At 35.4% G+C, this 12,266-nt stretch overlaps 1 long non-coding RNA gene across 1 annotated transcript; it reads left to right on the plus strand.

Annotated features, from left to right (window-relative positions):
• Window positions 1-282: 282 nt before the first annotated feature.
• On the plus strand, window positions 283-4,916 carry LOC114290316 (uncharacterized). Its single transcript, XR_014334647.1, has 4 exons — window positions 283-660; window positions 996-1,025; window positions 2,959-3,089; window positions 4,632-4,916. It is a non-coding gene; the product is annotated as an uncharacterized LOC114290316 (long non-coding RNA).
• The last annotated feature ends 7,350 nt before the right edge of the window (window positions 4,917-12,266 follow it).

The following is a 12,266-nucleotide window of genomic DNA, read 5'->3' on the forward strand; positions in this document are numbered from 1 at the left end:
AATCTATTAAAAAAAATAAATATATCACCCTTTGACTTTTAAAAATAAAAAAGAACGGGTTAGGCATAAAGAAGAGAAGAGAAAGGTTCAAAGAAGCAAAATTGCAGGGAAAGAGAACAACAATGATTCATCCCCCTTTTCCTCCCACCCCTTTGACCCCCTCTCTCTCTCATTGGTTACATTTTCTTTTTCTTTTTTTTCCTGCTCCTCCAATCACCACCCGCCACGTGACAAAAGGGGGTGGGGTGACCCCAAAAGGGGTGCCAAGCATTATTCGAAAGAGAAGGGTCTAAGCACCGAATATTGTTCAAAACATTCACTCATTGGCTTCTAATGGCTGAACATAGAATATTGCTCAAAGAGGAAAACCGAGAAGAGATGGAGAAGAGAGGCTTTGAACGGTAAGGGTTTCAAATGGTGCTCTCTCTTTCTTCACCCCACTCTCATACTCTCTCTCATATGCCCCACCATACCACCAATTTCTAGGGTTTATACATCTCTTTTTAGCAAATCGACCCAATTGAGAGTTCTGAGAAGCCATGGACGAAGAGGCACCACTCGTTGCTGAACACTCGAATTTTGAAACCCTAACCAAGAGCCTTCATGTTGATTTTCTAGGCTCATGGTGTTGCTCAGAACTTGGAGAATACTATCAAAACTGTGAGTTCTAACCTTGCTTATTGTCATTTTTAAAAGCAATTTTTTGTTTTCTGAAGCAAAATTTGATTTGATTAATGTTTTTTCTAGAGTTTAGTTTATCATTTTTATCCTTTTAAACTATCAATTTCATCTATTTAGTGTTCTATTTTCTAGAGTGATCTATTTCATCTATTTGATTTGATTAATATTTGTTGCATTTGAGAATTTTGCACATATATATGTATACACACTCATATATGTTTGATTAAGTTGGTTAGAATTGATATTGCTCTTGCCCCAAAACTGTAATTGATGTGTCCAATTTCATGTGCATATATGGTGCTTGGTTGCTGAAGACAACGTGTTTGATAAATGCCCCAAGTGAGGTGAGCTTTCTCTTACTTTGATTCTCTTTTCTGACTAGCCAAACAGACTATTTTTCTGATTTTTTTACTCTAGTTGATTGTATGTTACAATTTTTAGCCTAATTTGTACTCGTTTTTTTTTATCTGTTAAAAAATTATTATTGTACTATGATTACTACGAAGGTCTAAATGTGTGATCTTTGAGTGAACTGAACTCTCAATTCTAGAACCCTTTGTGACCACTACTATTGTCATGTTGCTGCTTTCAGTTATATGTTTATAATCACCTCAAAAATAATGTTGCGTTCATTGCTTATGTCTTTTATGTCTTTCATCAACTGACTAGTTTGCCTGCTTTTGGCCTTTTGAGTCTAGTTCAATTTGCAAAACCATTTATGACATTTAAGTTCTTTGAAAATATTGCCAAACTATTTATAGCATATTATCAATGAGTAATAATTTACACACACACACACAAAAAAAAGAAGTGTATGAAATTTGTGTAGTGTGATAGTTGTGTGCCCATTCATTTCAAGTTAGAAGAAGATTAATTAAACTGGCTTATTATTTCAAAATTGGTTGTCGCATTATTTTTGTATATAGTTTATTTTTGTTTGCTTGTTTTCCTATTTAATTAGGAAAGGATTTTTGAACTGGTCTCAGCAGCAGGAAGATCTCATCCAAATGAGATCTCATTGAGAGAATACCCAAATCAGGCTAGGGGTTTTTTATTGTGATCTCAAAATTACTCTGCTATTTCAAGTTTGCTTGAGTGTTGTTTAGAAATTTCTTTTTTTAGTAGTTTTTTGTTGGTATTTTTTGTGTGGTCTTTAATATTTTGATTTTGATGTTTGGTCTTTAGTGATGTGTCACAAATTTTTACAAAAGAATTAACTCTTTTAGGTTCAAATGTGAAAAGATGCTTTAAAAAAATTAGAAGTTTATTGAAGACCTACTAATGAACACTGAAAAGGTAGATTTTTTTGTTTTTGTTTTTAGTGCCCTTGTTTTGAATTTTTTGTTTTACTTTTTCAATTTTTTTTTTTAATGTTTCATCTAAAAAAAATTTCATTAGAAATAAGAAAAATTCTTGGTAGCTCAAATTTATGTGGCCCAAATAGCTCGAATGTCTCAAAATGATGTCGTTTTGGGAGTAAAACGACACCGTTTTGATACATTCGAGCCATTCGGGTCATGAAAATTCGAGTTACCAAGCATTGTTGTAGAAATAAATGAGTGAATAAATGTGATAATTTTAGCCGATTGGTAATAGAGCGCAAGCTTGTGAGTAAGTCTCTCTCTTCTTTCTATTTTCAAGAAATTTTCTCAAAACCAATTTTGTTTTTTTACTTCTTTTCCAAACAGTTTCTTGTATGCTTTTTTTACTATTAATTTTTTTAAAATTTTAAAATTTGGGAGAACAGAATACAGTTTTGAAAGTGGTGGAAAATGGATCCATATGAAATCACTTTAATCATGAATGAGAAACGTAGAACTTTTGGCAGTCATTGTGAAGCTTGAAAACTTAGATTTGAGGGCAGCTACTCTGTGCAAGTACAAGTTGGAAGTTAGGTTTGTACCCAATGCTCACCTCCCTCCCAAGATTAGGGATGGACAGGACCAGCACTTGATCTTGTTGTATCAGTTGGCATTCTTTTTATTTTGGTGCCTTTGATTTAAATCTTGTATACTTCTTTATAATGGTGCTATTATTGCTGTTGTGACCAAGGTAATTTTGACAAGAGATTAGCTAACAGTATGAATAAGTCATATGATAACTAACGCACTTTCTCCCATTGTTAACATGTATCTTTTTTTTATTTATTTTAAACTATTAACAATAAAAGCTAATTGTGATCCACATCAGTGGCATCCTGATCTGTTCTTATGTGTGTGTACTCACTATTAGTTCTTGTCTTTTTTTTTTTTTTGTCCTTTTTTCCCAGAATCAAAGGCATAATCCCAATGGGAGGTTTGTTGTTGTTTGTGGAGATGGTGAATACATCATATATACAGCTTTGGCATGGAGAATATGTTGTCAGAGAAAGTACATCAAAGATAAAAATCTTTAGCAAAAATTTTCAGGTTCGTGTTCTCAATTGGTCTGTTCACATAGTTTCAAATTTATGGCTTCATCTTTAAAAAATGCAAAAAACAACCAATCTCATAGTATCCTCCCAATTTAGTGGCAGGGAAGCTGGAAAAGGTATTTTATTGAATAATGAAAAAGCTTGATGCCCACTTGTCATGTTCTTGTAGTCAATGGGTTTGTTGTTTCAACATCACTTATATTTCGTTTGAACATATGCCTTCCTCCTAGTACTTTGTTATTCTTGGAAAAATACCATGTATACCGGGACCTTTGCACTGTGGATTTTTAACTGTTAGCTTAATTTTAATTATTATTGTTTTTTTTTTATCTCTATTCATCACATGGAATAGTTAGGCATTAATTTTAGGTGACCAAGCTGCTAGGAACACTTGAACCCAAGTTTTTGGTATGGCATGTAAGACATTGTGCACATTTAAAATAACTGTTTGTTCAAATAATGGCAAAGGTTACATTTGCACCTATTCTAAGCCTCTCCGCGAAATTTTTTTGGACCATATAAAGTTGAACACTTCCTCCCTCCGCTTTAGATAACTTACGAGACTTTCTACTCCTGGGCTTGAAAAAATATTACAATTGTTAACATCTAGAGATATCAATGTCCAAGTCCATGTTGTAAAGGTAGTGGCTAATCTTGCTGTTGAAGGTACATATCATATTACTGTTTTTGAGTTGTTTCTGTGTCTCCTAAATTTTCTTGTTGCATGCATGTATGTGTGAGTGAGTGACTTCATGCTCACTATGTAGTTCTGCACAATTTACAAATTGTTTTGTTACGATTCAAATGAAATATGAAAAAAAGCATGTACACAACATATTTAACTATAAAGTACAAAAAATTATACAAATTCTGAACTGTTAAAAAGTTATTTAAAATTTCGTCTGAAATGAATTTTTAGTAACACAAACCAGTGCTCATTCTTCTTTGAAAACTTCAAAATCAGTAAAATTCGGTTTTACTTCTTTACGGGGCTTTATTTGTGATATTATTGTGATTTGAGCAGCTAACCAATCAGAGCTTACTTACTACAATCTGGATTCTTCTGCTCTTAACTAAAACTAAGATATATTCAATGCCTTGAGAAATGTGAATAACAAAAACAAAGATGAATATACACTTTACAAAACTCAGCAGCTATTCATTCTAGCCTCATTCCTATTTCATAACGTTGGCGCCTTTATCTTTCTTGTACACAAGAAAGATTTTCTATCCTTTCTCTGTTGCCATGTGGTATGATGTAAAATATTAAGTAGTCAACACGTCAAAATATTGTTTGGGCATAAGATAATCTATACTTTTTTACTTGTCATTAAGGCTCTGTTTGAAACACTTTGATTCCCCAATTAAATTGAAAGGTTATATAAGAACTTGTTACTGCTATACTCATTTTCTTCTCAAGGTAAACATTCGATATATGAAAATCTCATTATCTTCTTCCCCCCCCCCTCCCTTATTTTCTTTTTCTTTTTCTTTTTCTTTTTCTTTTTCTTTTTCTTTTCTTTTTTTTTCCTTTCAGATATCAATCAAGAAAAGATTGTGGAGGAAGGTGGTCTAGATGCACTGCTTGATGCTGTTGCGATCATCCCAAAATACAATCATACTTGGGGTGGTTTAGAACTTAAGGATAGTTTTTGAATGTTTTAACTTAAGGATTTTTTTTTTTTTTTTTGGGATCATTTTGAACATTTTGGACAGTTTTGAACTTAAGGATAGTTTTTGATGTTTAGAAATATAGTTTTTGAATGGTTTGGAATGAATAGATAGTTTTTGGATGTTCAAAAGTTATAGATAGTTTTTTTTTTTTTTTTGGATGTTTGAAACAATATTTTGGTAGTTGATTGATATTTATATATATATATATATATATATATATATATATATGTATATATGTTTGTAAACCTTGTTTGCAATGTTTTCTTGTAATGTTGTATAGGTGAAATAAAATCTGCTAATTTTTTTTTTTTTTTAAATATATACATATCCTACGGCATGCAAAAAATGCTGTGAAACTTGGGCTATCTACAGCAGGCAAAATAGGTCGTTGTATTAAAGATTCAACGACTAGTAATGAACATCGTGGTTTGTTCCTTTAATTATCGGCGTACCAAAAGTAGTCGTAGAAAAGTCAAACATGATATACAAGATCCGCTGTTAAATATTTTTTATGGCGTACTATGGCATGCCGTTGAAAGTGAATGACTTTTCATGACTGGTCATAATATGACGTTAAGTTGCACATCGTAGAAGGGTTTTTACGGCCTGCAATGCATGCCATGAAAACCCTTTTTTTTGTTGTGGTGAAATCACTAGATCTTAGTGTTTTTGTAAAAAGATGTTAAGTTTTACAGGGAGTGTGTCTAGATCTAGGGTTTTTGGAATTTTTAGAGAGAGAGTGAAATGAAAAAGTGACCCAAAAAGGGGGTTCTATGATTTGATATACGCACAAACTGTTCAAGTACAAGAAGTGACGCTCGAGCGTACAAACACAAAAGATATGATCGCTCGAGTGCAAGAAGTTATCACTCAAGCATGAAATACAAATTCCCAGAAGTTTTACAGACAGAAGACCAATGCTCATGCGCAATAAAGGTCGCTCGAGCCAAGACTGCTCGAGCATAGAATACCACTTCTCAGTAGTTTTGCAGACCTGCAAAAGTACTGAGAGTTCACAAAGACCGCTTGAGCACAAGAAGTGACGCTCAAGCGTAGGAACAAAATTCTGGACAACAAAAGTTTGAAAAACAAGCTACTAACTTGTTCTAAACGCAATCAACACAACCCAATAGCCAAACTCAAAGAGGTACAAGGGAAACAAGACATGAATAACTACAAAAAACACAACGAAACCCGGATCCAAAATGTCACGCCCCGAAATAATTACCATAACCCATCCACAACATATGTTACAAATATAAGAAAGGAATGGGAGTTAAATAGATAAGAAATGCCCTAAAGGCTTACAACTTTCCAAGCTAGTTCTTGGTTACAACAAAAGTGGACTTTAGGTCCAATACATTTAAATCCCTTAGCTATACAAAAATGAATACAACAAAAGAAGCCTTTGCTCCAAGTCCTCCCAAGCTACTACCTTGGCAGAGGCATGTCATCAGCACTTGAAATGTTTTTCCTACATAGGGTAAGCCAAAGCCCAGTAGAAATAATCCAACACAATGTATGAATTTTAACAAAGATATAAGGAGAGTGCATATGCCATGTTCTTGCCAAAACATATTTATATCATTTTTCAAAACTATGCAATGCCAAGTTAATACCTTGATTCACAATTCATTTTCATTTCAATAGAAAATAGGGTGGTGATTCACACTTTGAGAATTTCAAAAAATTTCGTCTAGAGGAAACTATAAGCTGGCCCATGTAAACGTAGGCTATACAAGCACTACTATTGCCATTTCACAAAAAATTTGTTCGCGAGATCGACACTCATGTATACGCGCGGTTTTCGGGACTTTCACCTAGGACACTCATGCCAACTTAGTTCAACAACACAATCCATGTTTTTCGAATTCACCCTTTTTTCTCAAAACAATAACATTTTCAATGTATAAGTGTGAAATAATGTTCAATGCACATGAATGAAAAAAATAGTTTCAATTTTCCTAATTCACATGCAAATTCTACAACATTCATAGCTATCCTCCACCGATAGCCCAAAACAGATATTTCTAAACAAATAGTTTATATTCCATAAAGGAAAACTTTCCAAATCTCGAGAGGTAGTAATAATATATGTCCAACTCTACCATCCTCATCAATACCAATTCAATTTCATTGACCCAACATCAATTTCATTTATTTATACAAGATAAATATTTGAGACATTTAGGGCAAAATTCTTACTCTTTGCAAAATCGAACCCAAGTGTTCAAAATCAACCATTTCCACCCAACTCCTCCTTATTTTCAATATCAAAACCATTCCCAATAGATTATTCGAAAAACCCCTCTTTAATTTAATTTTTTCTATCAAAACCCTAGATTTGTTCCAAACCTTCCAAATCCGCAATGTAGTTTAAAAACATCAAATAACTAAGTTAAAACTCATAAAAAGTGTGAAAAGTATCCCTACCTCAAGCACGAGTGAGAGAGAGAGAAGAAAACCCAAAGGCGCCAAAAACCAACTTTGCTCCAGTTAGAACGAAAACCTCGCTAAGCTCTTTCTTTTTAGCAAAGACATACAGGTGAAAAGATCGACTGATCTAGGTGTATTTGAAGGAAATAGGTGAGTTTTAGAAAGAGAGTGAAAGAAAATAGGGTTTGGAAATGTTTAGAGAGAGAGTGATATGAAAAAGTGATGTAAAAAGTGATTGTTACAGACTGATATACGCGCAGTCTGCTCGAGCGCAAGAAGTAACGCTCGAGTGTCCAAACACAAAAATGATTACCACTCAAGGGCAAGAAGTGATGCTCGTGCGTAGAATACACACTTCCAATAGTTTTGTAGACAGATGACCATCGCTCGAGCGCATGACCGCTCGAGTGTAGGAAACACTACTCGAGCGTAGAATACACTCTCCCAGCAGTTTTGCAGGCCTGCAAAAGTATTGAGAGTTCGCAAAGCCTGCTCGAGCGCAAAAGTGACGCTTGAGCGGAGGAGTAAAATTCTGGGTAACAAAAGTTTGGGAACTAACCTACCAACCTGTTCCAAATGCAACCAATACAATCCAATAGCCAAACTCAAGGGGGAAAAGGGGACTAATACAAGAACAACAATACAGAACCATGTAACTCGAGTCCAAAATACAAAATGGGTCGGGTCCTAAACTAGAATCGTTATACCAAACATATAATTGGTCTGGTCTAAGCCCGAAATGCTATATATAGGCTTGAGTAGTGGGGTTGAATTAAGCTTGGCTTAAGACTAATCAATTGGCATTATTTTATTCTAATTATTTGATTCCGAATCAAATTCTAATTAAACTTACTAGAAAAATCTAAAAATTCTAGATAACACATAAACGTAGTCAATTTCGTGTTTAGATGCCGATAAGGCCTTCAATTCACAGATTCAAGCAAAATTACTAACAGATATTTCTACAACAAACAAATATAAACACAAATAACACATGGCACATGCAATTTACTTTGGATTTCATCTTAATTACTTGTTAAGCATTCTTAACACATGGCACATACAATTTACCTAGGATTTCATCTTAATTACTTATTAAGCATTCTTAATCAAGGATTATAAGCTAATCGTAGGTCGGGATTGTTACAGTTATTCCTCTTCCACTACACACATTGTCATTGCCATCATCATTTCTACCCTCTCCTTTTCCCTTACACCTACCCTCATCACCAGAACTATGATTATGTTTTTGGGTGTCAGTTAAATTTTGTGTAAAATGGTATGGTGTTATGATATAATAAGTTATTTAGGTTCATTTAGCAACGTGCATTTTTGAGATTCGCCTGATAATTTCATGACACTTTTACAGTGGAGAGCTTGAATGTGCTATAATTAATTATTTAAGTGTGCTACTCTAGACATCCCATTTTGATCGGCCTTAAGACTTGAGTGCTGTTTACTGAAAACCCAATGATGAAAGTTAGAATATGCTATCTTACGAATTCTTCACCAAGAGAGCTAGGTTCAAGCTTTAATCCCAACTCTACACCCGTTTTGGCCAAACTATTTTAGACCCTTTTTAAATCTTTTTCAAAATGTTTTTTTTTTTTTCCATATGAATTCAAACATTTCTACAAGGTCTGAGACTTGCATTTTTAAAATTCACGTGTTATATTTTCTTAGTAAATTGAGCAAGAACAAAGTGGAAATGAGTGGAAAGAATGAGAATTTTTTTGGGAAAAAAATCATGTTTTCCCCTTCTAAAAAATTGTCTGATCAAACGATTTTTTGTTTGGCCAAACACATTTTTGTCTAGTCAGACAATTTTTTTGTTTGGTCGGATGATTTTTTGTCTGGCCGGATGATTTCTCCAGAAAACAGAGCAATTTTAGGAAATTCGGCATTTTCTCCTAATTTTACACAAATATCTTAGATATTTTGCATTGGGCTTCCTCTGCAAATATCTCAGATATTTTCTTTTCCTCAAAAGCCTATAAATGCAGCTCTCCTTCTTCATTCCAAAGGGTTATGTAGACGTGCCCAAACGTCCCGGCTCCACGCATGAAGGCGCGAAATCGTTTTGTTCATTAGCTATTACAGTTCAGACTCAAGTCACGGTTCTGAATCTAATCTTTCAAAGTGCAATGCAAGATTGATAAATCACCAAAGAGTCTAAATCCGGCAAATCGTTTTGGAAAACTGATTTTAATAAAGAAGTGCCAAACATGGACTGCTTTGCCAGATACAGAGTCGCCACCTAAATGTTTTATTTTGAGAAATTTAGGAAACCTTGACTCATGCCTAAGGCCACGTGTCCGTCATCACCAAAGTTGCCTCAGCTCGGGAACTTGGGTACGAGAGGGGAAGGTCATGCAATGAGCACCCCCGCTCGCCCGATTTAAAGATCGGTCTTTACTAACATGATATTTTATTTTTGAAAACACATGTGTTCTTATTCCGGTTTATTAATCTATCATTACTACGTGATGAGCACAGCATACAAGTATAGACTAAATCTCCTAAGTTGGAACAAAACATCTCATGTTTGTTTGTTTGAAAATGGTTTGAAGGTGCTACTCGCAAGTAGGCTAAGACGTGGATTTGCCACCCTTGAGTGGGCTTAGAAAATATGATTTTGCCACTTCGCAAAGTGGGCTTAAAACTCGCATTTCGATGAATTATTCCAATTCAAGCAATCCAACCTTCATCCACAGGCATTCATGCAATTAAACACTTAAGCAGTTAGCCTCATGGCAAGCATGCTATCATGGCAACACTCACACTCATGCAAGATGCTAAAGCATAAACACTTACAGTGTATTCCGAGCCAAAACAGAGAACTAGTTAGAAATCATGCATGATCCTAGTTCATATTAAGATGGCTAATGCAACACATGCAAAAATGCGACTAAGATAGGCTCGATTATTCTAAGATGTCATGTGAATATAACTTGATGACATGTATTGAAATTGGTGTTGAAATACAATGCAGTTTGTATGATGCGTCGAGCCCGATGCATGCAAAACAGATGAATGGATGCACGCATGCAAGCATAAGGATGCTAATTGAAATATGCGCTAAAACTAACCATCGAAAGAGGTTAAGTAAAAAGGAGAAAGACGTGGGGTTGGAAGACATTCATCACACACACGCATGCTTATTACAAAATTCGCCCTCTCGACGAAGGGTCCGAATAAATCAACTAGCTAGCTACACTAAGCTAAACAACTAATCTAATTATCTAATTAGACTAATTATTACATAATCAAATTGAATAACTAGCTAACAGTAAGCTAATTATTACAAAACGATAACTAATTAACAAATTAACTAGTTTAATTACAAATTCAAAAGCTAACTAATCAAGTAAAGCTAATTACAAATTACAAAGCCTCAGCTCAGTTCCAAGAGTTCAAAGATGCATGCTCGATCGCCTTGCTCGGAAATCCGTTACCATGCCTCATGTTGCCTCTGTTTGCACTGTTTTAGACTTCTGAAAATTGTGCCAATCTCCAAAACACTTCTGATCCACCTCATGGACAGGCGGAGAGGTCATCGGCCAAGAGGTATGGCCATCGGCCAAAGGATAACGGTCATCGACCAATTTTGAGGTTATCGGCCAATTATTGATAGCCGATTGGCACACTAGATAGCCGATCGGCCATGTCTTCCTGCAAACTCTCCTTTTTGCTGCAACAGAGCACAAACAGAAGCATGGCAATGTATTTGCAAGAAAATATGTGTGAAACTACACCCCTTATCATGTCTAAGGCTCAAAGGTGTGTAGTGCTCAGCTCTCGAGCCATCAATCACGTATTTCGATGCATGATGGCCAAAGAGGCTGAGTTGCACAAATCAATGCCAAAGGAATGCACAAAAACACATAAATGCCTTAACCTCTATCATGCATGATCAACAGGGTCGGCGACCAAGAATTGAGGCACGTTTCATCACTTCAAGTATGAAACGTCCATCGTTTCCCGTGTTTGGACTAACTCCCTATCTAAGCACAATGCAATGCATGCCCAAGATTCTAAACACAATGCGACATACACACACAATGCGATGTAACTCAAGCATGCCAAATGCAATGCAACCTAAACATACAAACATGCAATGTAACTCAAGCATGCAACAACATGCAATGTACCAAGCATGCAACAACATGCAAACCACATACTCAGTGGACTTAAACCAAAAGTGGACAGATCTCAATCATACCCAAATCAGGGGCCATAACACCAAAACTAAGGTACCAAAAAGGCAAGACATGCATGCACACATATTGGTCCATAAGCTAGGCAACAATGCACAACCCTTAGAGGCACTCAAAGGGTGAAAGAAGTAGGAGCGTGGCAAGTCTATATGCTCTGAAATGTCATGGTAAATGATGCCAAATCATATACATGTCACAAATTAAGCATGCTATGGTGCTGAAAACTCAAAGCTAACAAGGCCAATTGCACTACAACTATACAAAACATGAAGCATATGGCGAAGGCAACTCAAAACAGTCCTTGAACATGTCAAGATGAGACTAAAACATGTATGGACCAAAGCTAAAACATGCTAGCATGAAGGGCTAAAACATCGATCATGCGAGGGCAATAGGGAGGATTGCTCTACACCTACTAAGACCAAGCATGAGATGGCTTCACCAACAAAAATTAGAGCTATATCATGGCAAAACAAGGCCAAAAATACACTGAAATGATAGCCCAAAGGCCTAAGCATGGTGGCATGCACAATGACCCATTCTTAAGGCATGAAACACCAACTCTTCAAAGCATTGAAAGAGTGACAAATACAAGTGTATGACCACACTACATGTACTGAAATCACATTTCAAATTATGCTAAATCATGAAAGTAGCCCAAGCAATGCATGCTAGTGGCTTGGAAACTCGAAGCTAACAAGCTAGAATGAACCATGGCTATACAATGCAATGCATGCATGACCAAAACAACACAAATCAGACCTTAAGCATGGTAAAACATGGTCAAAAACTTCTTAGAGTTAAGCCAAAATATGCTAGAATAATGGTTCAAACACATGATGCAT

Source organism: Camellia sinensis, chromosome 7 (assembly GCF_055761805.1).
Source record: "Camellia sinensis isolate YWXY chromosome 7, ASM5576180v1, whole genome shotgun sequence".
Classification (NCBI taxonomy): Eukaryota; Viridiplantae; Streptophyta; class Magnoliopsida; order Ericales; family Theaceae; genus Camellia; species Camellia sinensis.